The sequence below is a fragment of the Hyla sarda genome, chromosome 3 (assembly GCF_029499605.1).
Source record: "Hyla sarda isolate aHylSar1 chromosome 3, aHylSar1.hap1, whole genome shotgun sequence".
Taxonomy (NCBI): Eukaryota; Metazoa; Chordata; class Amphibia; order Anura; family Hylidae; genus Hyla; species Hyla sarda.
In genome coordinates, this window is record NC_079191.1 from 222,250,162 (window position 1) to 222,264,053 (window position 13,892).

Consider the following 13,892-nt stretch of genomic DNA (forward strand, 5'->3'; position numbering starts at 1 on the left):
CTCCCAGCACACTCTGCTCTGCTCCTCCCAGCACACACAGCTCTGCTCCTCTCCTCCCAGCACACTCTGCTCTGCTCCTCCCAGCACACACAGCTCTGCTCCTCTCCTCCCAGCACACACCGCTCTGCTCCTCCCAGCACACACAGCTCTGCTCCTCTCCTCCCAGCACACTCTGCTCTGCTCCTCTCCTCCCAGCACACACAGCTCTGCTCCTCTCCTCCCAGCACACACCGCTCTGCTCCTCCCAGCACACACAGCTCTGCTCCTCTCCTCCCAGCACACACAGCTCTGCTCCTCCCAGCACCCACAGCTCTGCTCCTCCCAGCACACACAGCTCTGCTCCTCTCCTCCCAGCACACTCCGCTCTGCTCCTCCCAGCACCCACAGCTCTGCTCCTCCCAGCACACACAGCTCTGCTCCTCCCAACACACACAGCTCCTCCCCGCAGCCTGTCATCCAGGAAGTGTCGGCCGTGTGACTAGCCATCTCCGTGCAGGGACCTGAGGAGGTAATGTACCACCCGAGCAGCTCTGTGCCAGGGTATCTACCCCCTGCTGTCTGTTCCCGCCGCTGGGTGTCAGGGATGCACCTGCCGTCTCTATGGCTCTCACAGGGGATGTCGTGTGGTGTTCAGCTTGGAGAATATAGTGCAGAGTGAAGCAGTTGCAGGCTTTGCAGAGCCATATGTTTGTGTGTGGTGAGAGGTACAATGAGGTCCAGCGCCTGTCCCTCTGAGTAGGAACCATGTGACTGTAGGGATACCAGGGGTCATGTATCTAATCTCTGACATTGTGACCCAGACTCTGCTGTGTGATATACACTCCAAGGTATGGAGGGATTGCCCCCAAAAGAGTGGAGCACATGACTGACAGCATGTCATGTGACTGGCGCATCACTGGGGAGAGGAGACGTAGAGGTGTGCTCCACATGTATTATATAACTGTACACCAGCCACAATCATCATCACAAGTATATACCGGGAGGGAAATCAATACAGTGATCCAATTCTAACAGAGCTTGACAAATGTATAATAAATCTAGGAGCCAGCTAAAAATAGTTAGTAGCCAGGATGCTGCAGGTCACGCACCATGACATTACTGTCCCCTCATCTCCCCCCTGTGTGTCAGTTATTACTGACCCCTCATCTCCCCCCTGTGTCAGTTATTACTGTCCCCTCATCTCCCCCCTGTGTGACAGTTATTACTGTCCCCTCATCTCCCCCCTGTGTGACAGTTATTACTGTCCCCTCATCTCCCCCCTTTGTGACAGTCATTACTGACCCTTTATCTCCCCCTGTGTGACAGTCATTACTGACCCTTTATCTCCCCCCTGTGTGACAGTCATTACTGACCCTTTATCTCCCCCCTGTGTGACAGTCATTACTGACCCTTTATCTCCCCCCTGTGTCAGTTATTACTGTCCTCTCATCTCCCCCCTGTGTCAGTAATTACTGTCCCCTCATCCCCCCCTGTGTGTCAGTTATTACTGTCCCCTCATCTCCCCCCTGTGTCAGTTATTACTGTCCCCTCATCTCCCCCCTGTGTCAGTTATTACTGTCCCCTCATCTCCCCCCTGTGTCAGTTATTACTGTCCCCTCATCTCCCCCCTGTGTCAGTTATTACTGTCCCCTCATCCCCCCCCCCTGTGTCAGTTATTACTGTCCCCTCATCTCCCCCCTGTGTCAGTTATTACTGTCCCCTCATCCCCCCCTGTGTGTCAGTTATTACTGTCCCCTCATCCCCCCCTGTGTGTCAGTTATTACTGTCCCCTCATCTCCCCCCTGTGTCAGTTATTACTGTCCCCTCATCTCCCCCCTGTGTCAGTTATTACTGTCCCCTCATCTCTCCCCTGTGTCAGTTATTAATGTCGGTATGATATCACATACAGGGAAAAGTGTTACCGGGCATCATCATGCTCTATGAAGTGAGCACAGCTCCTGCCATTTCTCCTGGGGGGGGAGGGTTCCTTGGTGCCCTGCATCCTCTAGGGCAGGGGTCTTCAACCTGCGGACCTCCAGATGTTACAAAACTACAACTACCAGCATGCCCGTACAGCCGTTTGCTGTCTGAGCATGCTGGGAGTTGTAGTTTTGAAACATCTGGAGGTCCGCAGGTTGAAGACCACTGGTATAGGGGTTAAAGGAAAACTGTCAGTAAACTCCCCCCTGCACTAACCAGAGGTACTGGCTGATTCTTAAGAAAAACTGATTGAAAACAGTATGGCAAAAACATCATGTGAACCCAGCCTTACCCCGCCCATGCCAGTTAGCAGCTTATTTGCATATCCAGAATAATGAAGATAACAATCAACGGCGGGGAGAATTCGGGCATGGTAGGCAGCATATTGATCAGCGTCCCCCGCACTACCAGCCAGTACCTCTGATTAGCGCCACTCGTCCGCAGCACCGCCCGTCTTTTGACTAGTCATCCCCTCCTCAGTGGAGTCCAGTACAGAGCGGGGAGGGGAGGAACAGTCGGAGGGAGGGGATGAATATTCATAACCTGCGCGGCGCTGACGTCAGAGTGCAAGAAGGGGCCTTGTAACCCCGCCCATGCCAGTTAGCTGCTCATTTGTATATCTAGAAGAATGAAGATAACGGGCGAACGGCGGGGCGGTTCCAGGCATGGTAGGCAGCATATTATTCAGCGTCCACTGCACTACCAGCCAGTACCTCTGATTAGCCCCACTCGTCCGCAGCACCGCCCGTCTTTTGGGGGGGGGGGGGGGGGAGAGTAGGGTTTACTGACAGCTTTCCTTTAATAACTTTGACTTGACTTGACCCCCACTCCTAGTTTTGTCTTAAAAATACAGTTGCTAATTACCTACCCAAATACTGCCATGTCGAGGTGGTCTTACAGGGAAGTGGTTGCAGATAAGCTGCAGGTCACATGACCTTAGTAGTCTATGATTCTGAAGGTTTGGGTCATTTGTTTAGAATGTCCATCTGTTTTATGGCCTAAAAAGTGCCCTCGCATTCCTCTGCAACTTGTCTAAAATCCGCAATCTAAGCAAACAGATTTTATATGACAATACAAAGAACATTAGACTGTTGCATAAACATAACATAAAATACATACATAGTGTAACTAAACAGATAGGCCGGACCCTGCTTTGACCAGAGGCAGACATCTAAAGGAGATCTAGAAGGATCATTTTGCCCTCATTTCGCTACCATGCTATTACAGTGGTCCCTCAACATATGATGGTAATCCGTTCCAAATGGACCATCGTTTGTTGAAACCATCGCATGTTGAGGGATCCGTGCAATGTAAAGTATAGGACAGTGGTGTACAACCTGCGGACCTCCAGATGTTGCAAAACTACAACACCCAGCATGCCCGGACAGCCAACGGCAATATCTGGAGGTCCGCAGGTTGAAGACCACTGGTATTGGAGGTTATACTCGCGTGTCCTCGACGCTCCGGACCGTCACCCCTGCCCTGGATGTCGCCGCATCCCCGAGGTGTCCCCGACGCTCCGGCAAGGCCTCTGCTTCCCTGGCATCCTCACTCTCTGTCGCCGCCATCACGTCGCTACGCACGCCACTCCTATTGGATGACGGGACGGCTTGCGCAGCGACGTGATGACGACGATGGAGAATGCCGGCCATGCAGGGGATCCTGAAGAGGACGCGCCGGAGCCCCGAGGACAGGTAAGTGATCGTCAGCGGACCCCACGGGGCACTGTAAACGGCTATCCGGTGGCAGCTGAAGCAGTCTGCGCTGCCGGATAGCCGTTTATGCGATGGCCCCGACATACAAAAGCATCGTATGTTGATGCTGCCTTCAACATGCGATGGCCATCGCATGTTGAAATTATCGTATTTCGGGGCCATCGGAGGTCGGGTGGTCACTGTATGTTGTTTTATTAGTTTTCTCTTGAAATGTTGTTTCATCATAACAGCTAGTCTTTAAAGTGGTACTCCACTGGCCAGCATTCAGAAGTAAATGTTCCGAAAGCTGTATTCTCGCAGCGGGGATTGGCCACATCCCTCGTGATAGCTATCACGCCCCCTCCCGTAGGCTTGCATTGTGGGGCGGAGCGTGATGTCACACGCCGGCGCAGGTGTGACGTCACACGCCGCCCGCCCTGTAGTCGCCGGTAATCAGTCCCGGAGTGAACACGCTCCGGTGACTGATTACAAACAGGGTGCCCCATGCATGATCCCGGGGGTCCCCAGCGGCGGGACTCCCGCGATCAGGCATCTTATCCCCTATCCTTTGGATAGGGGATAAGATGTTTAAGCACCGGAGAACCCCTTTAACAACGCTGTAAGGAAGTTTATGGAAAACTGACTGTTGCCTGCAGGGGAAAACTGGAGGAAAATACGGTCTACAAGTTATATACTGACCAAAATCACTGCTATTGTTTATGTTCACATCTGACAGCTTATTCGGAATAGTCACCTAAAACAACAGGTACACGTCAAAGCTATATGATGGCACGCTGTGGCCTGGCTGAGATAAACAGAGAGGATCCGTGGGAAAAACATTCAGCAGAAATCTTCTCCCGATAACATTTCAGCAAGGTGTCGTTTTTTACAGGACTAGGACGGGAGCGGAACATTGAGAACTATCCACCTGTCATAATTGAACCCCTAATGAAAGAATGACTATATCCATCAGAATCAGGTTGCATATTGATAAATATATCCATTCTGATGATTTTATTAGTACTGTCGGGTATGCTGTATGCTCGAGATTGTGACAGAAGCTTAACTATAATTCACAGCGTTCTTATGTTTTTAAAGGGTCCAAAGGATACGGGATAACATGTCTGATCGTGTGGAGTCCGGCCGATGGGACCCCCTAGCGATCTCTAAGCTGGCACTTCCGTGATCATGAATCGGCCATCACACCTCCTCCCATAGAGATCACTGGAGGGGGCGTGGTGGCTGTATTCGTTAGTCATCCGGTTAGTCATCAGAGACGTTATCCTTTATCCTTTGGATAGGGGATAACATGTCTAGCAGCAGAGTACCCCTTTAAAGTGTTTAAGGAAACGTACAATGAAAAAGCGGAGGACAGTGGCAAATGGCAATGATGCGTTTCGGAGATGCAACCTCCTTCGTAAGGTACAAATCCACGTTAATGCGTTGTATGACAAGCATTTGTGTGACTGTACTGTAAGAGATGCCCGTGCACAATACAGGACTGTAAAGAAGGTCTTGTTATACCTCTTATGTGTCTTGTAATATGTTCTTGCTTTGTTCTCTTTCAGGTCTGATACTAGCTCCAGTGATGTGATCTTTTCCATTTGTTAAGGTAAAGCAGATTTATTAGGCTTCTATTACTTTATATAATGTACACAGTTATTGTAAAGCCACTGGAACATTAGGCTGCTTATGTAAGTTAATGTAGAAGTATGGTGTAAACTGTGTACAAAATTCTGTGGTTTTTGTAGGAGGTAAAGTTCAATAGTCCATTTTTATCTCTAGACAGATATGTTTGCTGTTAAGCAACATTTTAAAGGACACCGAACATCTGGAGGTCTTTAAAAGCTGCGTAGATTTATCCTTATAGACAATATAATGTATGATATTCTTCATCTCTTTAACCTCTTAAGGACCCAGCCATTTTACACCTTAGGACCCGGCCATTTTTTGAACATCTGACCACTGTCACTTTAAACATTAATAACTCTGGAATGCTTTTAGTTATCATTCTGATTCCGAGATTGTTTTTTCGTGACATATTCTACTTTAACATAGTGGTAAAAAAAAATTGTAACTTGCATCCTTTCTTGGTGAAAAATGTGAACATTTTATGAAAAATTTGAAAATTTTGCATTTTTCCAACTTTGAAGCTCTCTGTTTGTAAGGAAAATGGATATTCAAAATATTTAATTTTTTTTTTCACATATACAATATGTCTACTTTATGATTGCATCATAAAATTGACAAGTTTTTACTTTTGGAAGACACCAGAGGGCTTCAAAGTTCAGCAGCAATTTTCCAATTTTTCACAAAATTTCCAAACTCACTATTTTTCAGGGACCAGTTCAGGTTTGAAGTGGATTTGAAGGGTCTTCATCTTAGAAATACCCCATAAATGACCCCATTATAAAAAATGCACCCCCTAAAGTATTCATAATGACATTCAGTCAGCATTTTAACCCTTTACGTATGTCACAGGAATAGCAGGAAAGTGAAGGAGAAAATTCACAATCTTCATTTTTTACACTCGCATGTTCTTGTAGACCCAATTTTTTAATTTTTACGAGGGGTAAAAGGAGAAAATGTATACTTATATTTGTAGCCCAATTTCTCTCGAGTAAGCACATACCTCATATGTCTATGTAAAGTGTTCGGTGGGCGCAGTAGAGGGCTCAGAACCGAAGGAGTGACAAGGGGATTTTGGAGAGTACGTTTTTCTGAAATGGTTTTTGGGGGGCATGTTGCATTTAGGAAGCCCCTATGGTGCCAGAACAGCAAAAAAAAAACACATGCCATACCATTTTGGAAACAAGACCCCTTGAGGAACGTAACAAGGAATTAAGTGAGCCTTAATACCCCACATGTGTTTCACAACTTTTGCATATGTAAAAAAATAAAATAAAATTTCACTAAAATGTGTGTTTCCCCCCAAATTTCACATTTTTGCAAGGGTTAATAGCAAAAAATACCCCCCAAAATTTGAAACCCCATCTCTTCTGAGTATGGAGGTACCCCATAAGTTGACCTGAAGTGCACTACGAGCGAACTACAATGCTCAGAAGAGAAGGAGTCATATTTGGCTTTTTGAGAGCAAATTTTGCTCGGGGGGGCATGTCGCATTTAGGAAGCCCCTATGGTGCCAGGACAGCAAAATAACCCCCACATGGCATACCATTTTGGAAACTAGACCCCTTGAGGAACGTAACAAGGGGTACAGTGAGCATTTACCCCCATTGGTGTCTGTCAGATCTTTGGAACAGTGGTCTGTACAACATTTTTAATTTGCACAGCCCACTTTTCCAAAGATCTGTCAGACACCAGTGGGGTGTAAATTCTCACTACACCCCTCATTACATTCCGTGAGGGGTGTAGTTTCCGAAATGGGGTCACATGTGGGCTTTCGTTTTTTTTTTGCGTTTGTCAAAACCGCTGTAACAATCAGCCACCCCTGTGCAAATCACCTCAAATGTACATGGTGCACTCTCCCTTCTGGGCCTTGTTGTGCGCCCCCAGAGCACTTTGCGCCCACATATGGGGTATCTCCGTACTCGGGAGAAATTGCGTTACAAATTTTGGCAGGGTTTTTTTCCCTTTTACCTCTTGTCAAAATGAAAAGTATAGGGCAACACCAGCATGTTGGTGTAAATTTTTTTTATTTTTTTACACTAACATGCTGGTGTAGACCCCAACTTCACATTTTCATAAGGGGTGAAAGGAGAAAAAGCCCCCCAAAATTTGTTAAGCAATCTCTCCCGAGTACGGCGATACCCCATATGTGGCCCTAAACTGTTGCCCTGAAATACGACAGGGCTCCAAAGTGAGAGCGCCATGCGCATTTGAGGCCTAAATTAGGGATTTGCATAGGGGTGGACATAGGGGTATTGTACGCCAGTGATTCCCAAACAGGGTGCCTCCAGCTGTTGCAAAACTCCCAGCATACTTGGACAGTCAACGGCTGTCCAGCAATACTGGAAGTTGTTGTTTTGCAACAGCTGGAGGCTCCATTTTGGAAACAGTGGTGTACCAGACGTTTTTCATTTTTATTGGGGAGGGGGGCTGTGTAGGGGTATGTGTATATGTAGTGTTTTTTTTACTTTTTATTTTATGGTAGTGTAGTGTTTTTAGGGTACAGTCACACGGGCGGGGGATTACAGCGATTTTCCCGCTGCAAGTTTGAGCTGCCGCGCAAAATTTTCTGCATCGCAAACTTGCAGCCTGATACTCACTGTAAGCCCCCTGCCCATGTGAATGTACCCTGTACATTCACAGGGGGGGACCTCCAGCTGTTGCAAAACTACGACTCCCAGCATGCACAGTCTATCAGTGCATGCTGGTAGTTATAGCTGTGCCACAGCTGGAGGCACATGGGTTGGGAAACACTGAGTAAGGAAACAGACAATGTTTTCCCAACCAGTGTGCCTCCAGTTGTTGCAAAACCACAACTCTCAGCATTCTCAAGCATGCTGGGAGTAGTAGTTCGGCAACATCTTTAGAGCCAGATGTTGCCGAACTACAACTCCCAGCATGCTTGGAGTTGTAGCTTTGCAACATCTGGAGGACTAGTTTGTAGACCACTAATACAGTGGTTCCCAATCTGTGCCCTTCCAGATGTTGCAAAACTACAACTCCCAGTATGCCAAAACTGTCCAGGCATGCTGGGAGTTGTAGTTATGCAACATCTGAAGGGCCAGATGTTACAGAACTACAACTCCCAGCATGCCTGGACAGTAAGGGCATGCTGAGGATGTGTAGTTTTGCAACATCTGGAAGGGCACAGTGGTCCCAAACTGTGGACCTCCAGATGTTGCAAAACTGCATCTCCCAGCATGCCCAGACGCCAAGGGCTGTCTGGGCATGCTGTGAGTTGTAGTTTACAGGGTCCCATTACAGCAATGCATGTCGCTTTACGGCGACGTGCATTGCTGTAAAGGGCCCGACCGCGGCTGAAGATCTACTCACCTGTCGCCGCCGCCGCCATCTTCCTCGCCGGGATCCGGGTCTTCAGGGATGAGGTAAGTACCGGGGCCGGTCCCCAGCACTCCCCCGTACCCCGCAGCGTCCTCCGGTCTTCCTCCCGTCCTCTCCGGACTTTCAGGGGCCGGGCAGGACGGAAGGAAGTAACCGCCCCCCCTCCTGCGATTGGTCGGTTAACTAACCGACAGATCGCAGGGTATAGGAGGAGGTGGCAGGCTTGCCACCTTGCTCCTAGGCTCCAGCATGGTCCTGGCTGTCTGTGACAGCCGGGATCATGCGAAATTACCGGGCGGTCGGGTCCCAGAGACCCGATCAGCCCGGTATCGCCGCAGATCACAAGGGCGATTTCCCTTGCGATTTGCGGCGATCGCCGACATGGGGGGCCTACATGGCCCCCCTCGGCGTTTGCCCTGGATGCCTGCTGAAGGATTTCAGCAGGCATCCAGTTCCGATCTCTGCCCGGCGCGCGGCAGAGACCGGAAAATGCCAGGGCGTATGGATACGCCCTGGGTCCTTAAGGCCCAGGGTGTGAGGGCGTATCCATACGCCCTGGGTCCTTAAGAGGTTAAAGGGGTACTCCGGTGGAAAACTTTTTTTTATTATTTTTTTATCAACTGGTGCCAGAAAGTTAAACAGATTTTTAAATTACTTCTATAAAAAAAATCTTAATCCTTCCAGTACTTATTAGCTGCTGAATACTACAGAGGAAATGGTTCCCTTTTTGGAACGCAGAGCTCTCTGCTGACATCATGACCACATTGCTCTCTGCTGACACATCTGTCCATTTTAAGAACTGTCCAGAGTAGGAGAAAATCCCCATAGCAAACAAATGCTGCTCTGAACAGTTCCTAAAATAGACAGAGATGTCAGCAGAGAGCACTGTGCTCATGATGTCAGCAGAGAGCTCTGTGTTCTAAAAAAGAAAATAATTTCCTCTGTAGTATTCAGCAGCTAATAAGTACTGGAAGGATTAAGATTTTTTAAAAGAAGTCATTTACAAATCTGTTTAACTTTCTGGCACCAGTTGAAAAAAAAAAAAAAGTTTTCCACTGGAGTACCCCTTTCAACCTTTATCCATTATAGTATACTATTGTGTCTGGGTATTAACACCCCACTTACAGCTAGGACAAGCGGAGAGAAGTGTTCTGCTAAATGCTTGTCTCCTTCCGAACTGCAGGAAAATCCATCTATAGAACTTGCCTGCACCAAGTAGAGAGATGTGGAGAAAAGGGCTTAAAGGGATTCTCCACTGCTCAGCGTTTGGAACAAACTGTTCCGAACACTGGAGGCGGGAGCTGGTGACATCATAGCCCTGCCCCTCATGTTGTCACGCCCCGCCCCCTCAATGCAAGTCTATGGGAGGGGGCGTGACTGCTGTCCCATATACTTGCATTGAGAGGGCGGGGCTTTGCCATCACAAACTCCCGTTGCCGACTCCAGTGTTTGGAACAGTTTGTTCCAAACGCTGAGCAGTGGAGTACCCCTTTTCGTTCTAGTGATCGTTGGGTTCTCGGGATCCAAACCCAGACCGATTAAAACCTTTTGAGGTGTCTCTATGATATGTGGTAAATGTAGTATTTTTAAATGTTAGTGACCCTTTCAATTCACTACTGTCCAGCACAATATAGAATCAGTGGTTGGAGAACAGAGTTGATCTTTACTGTTAAAAGTGAAGACACATAAATCAAAGTACTCTATCATGTAGTAGCTGGAGGCGAAAAGTGATAAAATTCCCTGCCCCCAACTCTGTTCAATAGGCATCAAAAGGCATTAGATTGACTAACCAGAGGCTGATATTGTTAGCAGTTAGATATTAAGCTATATGGGTTCATCATCACCTTCTGTATGCTGAAAGTACTGTTCAAAGTGTCCCTGTAAATTTGAACCCCATCCGTGCCTCAGATCAGGTACAGAGAGACGCATTTAAAATGGCAGAATTCAGGTGGCCCATGATCCTTATCCTCTGATCTGCATGGGACAAGTCATGTCTAGGCTTTCTTTACTTGAAATAGCAGCAGAAAAGGAGCCAGCTGACATCGGAGATCGTTGCAAGGTGCTTTATTTGTGATGCATAAAACCAACAGACACTCAAAGCCATTGAAGTCAACGCATTTCTGGCGCAAGAAATGCACTTAGAGGAGTTATCCAGGGAAAAAACTGTGTATATCTCACAACTGGCTCCAGAAAGTTAAACAGATTTGTAAATCACTTCTATAAAAAAAAATCTTAATCCTTCCAGTACTTATCAGCTGCTGAAGTTGAGTTGTTCTTCAGGAACTGTCCAGAGTAGAAGCAAATCCCCATAGCAAACCTCTTCTACTCTGTGCAGTTCCCGAGACAAGCAGAGGTGTCAGCAGAGAGTACTGGAAGACAGAAAAGAGCAGCTCAACTTCAGCAGCTAAGTACTGGAAGGAATAAGATTTTTTAATAGAAGTAATTTACAAATGTTTAACTTTCTGGAGCCAGTTGATATATAAAAATACATTTCTTTCCCGGAATAACCTTTTTAATCGTGTTGACGACTGTTCCTTAGCCATAAACGCGTTGACGTCACTGGTAGAAGTGTCTATTGGTTTTATACATCATAAATGAAGCACGGTGAACGATCTCTGATGCGAAAATCATGCATTTCACGCATAATGCAGCAGAATCCCACTGAAATCAATATTCCCACTGAATTCAGCTCGGAAATTCCGCCATGTGAATATAGCCTTATAATGCCCTGCGAGTTCCTTGCACAAGTCCTGTTAAATAGAAATGGGCTAGTGCACAAAACTTGTTACGTGTCATACGATAGCAACTGTAACACCTTGTGTGGAATGCTACTCTCCATAAGGATCCTAAATATGGGCGGAAGTTCAACTTTCGAGAGACCCTCTAAGCACAAATAGGTTCTAGAATCTAATGCCCTTTTGATACCATCTGGGCATAAGCAATACTTTCAGCAGCTAGATAATGATGGTAATCCCACATAGCTTTATATCTAGCTGCTAAAAGAATTACTTAGGCAGAGACAGCCTCTGATAAGTCAGTCTAAAGCTCTTTTGATGCCTATAGTACTCAGCAGGGGGCAGGGACAATGAGAGAAAACTGGGAACATATAATGATGATGTGGATCAGCTCCGTCTCTGTTACTGAGCTGTGCACGATGATCATCATTATCTAAATTCTGCTCTAATTCTGATACACAGCTTCTGCTAAGTAAATCTAACACATTACATTGCACAAGAACAACGATGAGAGAGCAAAGCAGGCACTTTACAATACCTAGCAGGCACAAGCTATGGCAGGAAACTAAAGATCACAGGAATTGCTGTCCTTGCTTGATGTTATAAATGGAAGCACACAGACAAAGGCAGAGACCTGTCCCCACTTTCTGTAATTCATCTTGACATCTCTGCTATTAGAGATGGTCTCCACTTGCCTACCACCAGTGAAAGGCATTTTAGAAGACACTGACTCCCCCTTGTGGCCAGCATTGGCTGTTTTTAGTGATGACATTTAGTTGAAGTAAAGTAAATGACATTTATCTAAAAGTATACCATGGGGTGTTCAGTGGACATTTGATGTAATGGGGTACTCCCGCCCTAGAACTTTTTTTTTCAAAATCCTGCCCAGACTGCCAGAATTTAAATAAATAAAAAAAATCTCAATATACCTCCCGCCACTCCCCTGGTGCAATCCTCTTGATGGTCCCGGGAGTATACACGTCAGACTGCAGCTAATCATTTGCCACAGCAATCTCCCTCCTCTTCCAGTCTTCTTCCTGGTGCTGGGGCCTTATATGTCACATTGCTGCCCAGCAACTCACTGGTCAAGTTGGGACATCGATGTGGCCAGACGCATCGACACCCAAAACCAGGAGGCACCAGGTGAGCTGCTGGAGGTAAGTGGAGGTTCAATTGTTTAACTGCTAGCAGATTCGGCATGATTTAGAGAAAAGGCTCAGCACTAGAGTACTCCTTTAAGTTAAGTTCTTAGATAAATTTCAGCAGATAGAGGGTATAACAACTAGTAGAAAGAGTTAGGGGAAGTTTTATCAAAACCTGTCCAGAGGAAAAGTTGCTGAGTTGTCCATAGCAACCAATCAGATTGCTTCTTTCATTTTTGAAAAGGCCTCTGAGAAATGAAAGAAGTGATCTGATTGGTTGCTATGAGCAACTCAGTAACTTTTCCTCTGGACAGGTTTTGATAAATCTCCCCTTAGTCTTTACTTTATGCACTTACTTACATACATAGTAATCTGTAGCAGCAGAACCTGGCAATGTGGCACTTTGAGAGCCATGAGACAGAGACAGGACAGATTTCACTGTAAACTAAATGACTGAGCACAGCTTCTAATCTGCAGTTACAAATCCTGCGCATCAAATCTACAGGATCCTGTATGTGTGATCGTATCCTTAGTCAGCGCTTGCTTCTATAACTCACGCGCATTATTTATTGTTCAAAGAGCCTACACATAAGGATCTGTTAAATTGTAAGGTTTTCATTTTAGTCTGGATGTATGCTTTTATGTTTTAGAAGCACTTGAATTGGGAGATTTAAAAAGTTCCTCTATACGATCTAGCATGCAGGTGGGCACTTGCTTTTGGTATGTGGTAACCTGTTCCAGTTACCAGTTTGTGTCACCTTCAAATAAAAAATAAAAAATAAAAAAAAAAACTAAATTCCATTTCTACCCCAAAACAGTAATCTGTTTAGTTGTTTCTTTTTATTTCAGCTGGGGCAAACCTGCACCAAAATCCCACAATTTGATGCATTTTCCACTGCAGAATTGCATGCAGAAAATCCATGAAAAATCGGTTGTATATTCAACCTTTTCGCAAGTAACCTAAGACTGAAGCAGCATGGGTCAGTGATTCATTGACATGGTTTCAGCTGGTTTCACCTAAACACCAAATACGCTGCAGATTTTCCATCGCACATTACATGAGTAAAATCTGCAGTATATCATAGTAACAGAACATATTACAAAATCTGCAGTATATCATAGTAACAGTACGTATTATAAAATCTGCAGTATATCATAGTAACAGAACATATTACAAAATCTGCAGTATATCATAGTAATAGAACATATTATAAAATCTGCAGTATATCACAGTAACAGAACATATTACAAAATCTGCAGTATATCATAGTAACAGAACATATTACAAAATCTGCAGTATATCATAGTAACAGAACATATTATAAAATCTGCAGTATATCATAGTAACAGAACATATTACAAAATCTGCAGTATATCATAGTAACAGAACA

General features: G+C 45.9%; 1 protein-coding gene across 11 annotated transcripts in view; it reads left to right on the top strand.

The window, feature by feature from the left end:
- The first annotated feature begins 359 nt into the window (after positions 1-359).
- Positions 360-13,892, top strand: part of MANEA (mannosidase endo-alpha) — a 53,234-nt gene continuing 39,701 nt past the window's right edge. For 2 of the 11 annotated variants that reach the window (XM_056566132.1, XM_056566140.1), the window contains exons 1-2: positions 360-508; positions 5,222-5,265. The gene's annotated coding sequence lies outside the window, so the exon portion shown is untranslated. The other 9 variants (XM_056566136.1, XM_056566142.1, XM_056566139.1 and 6 more) reach the window with 8 other exon arrangements.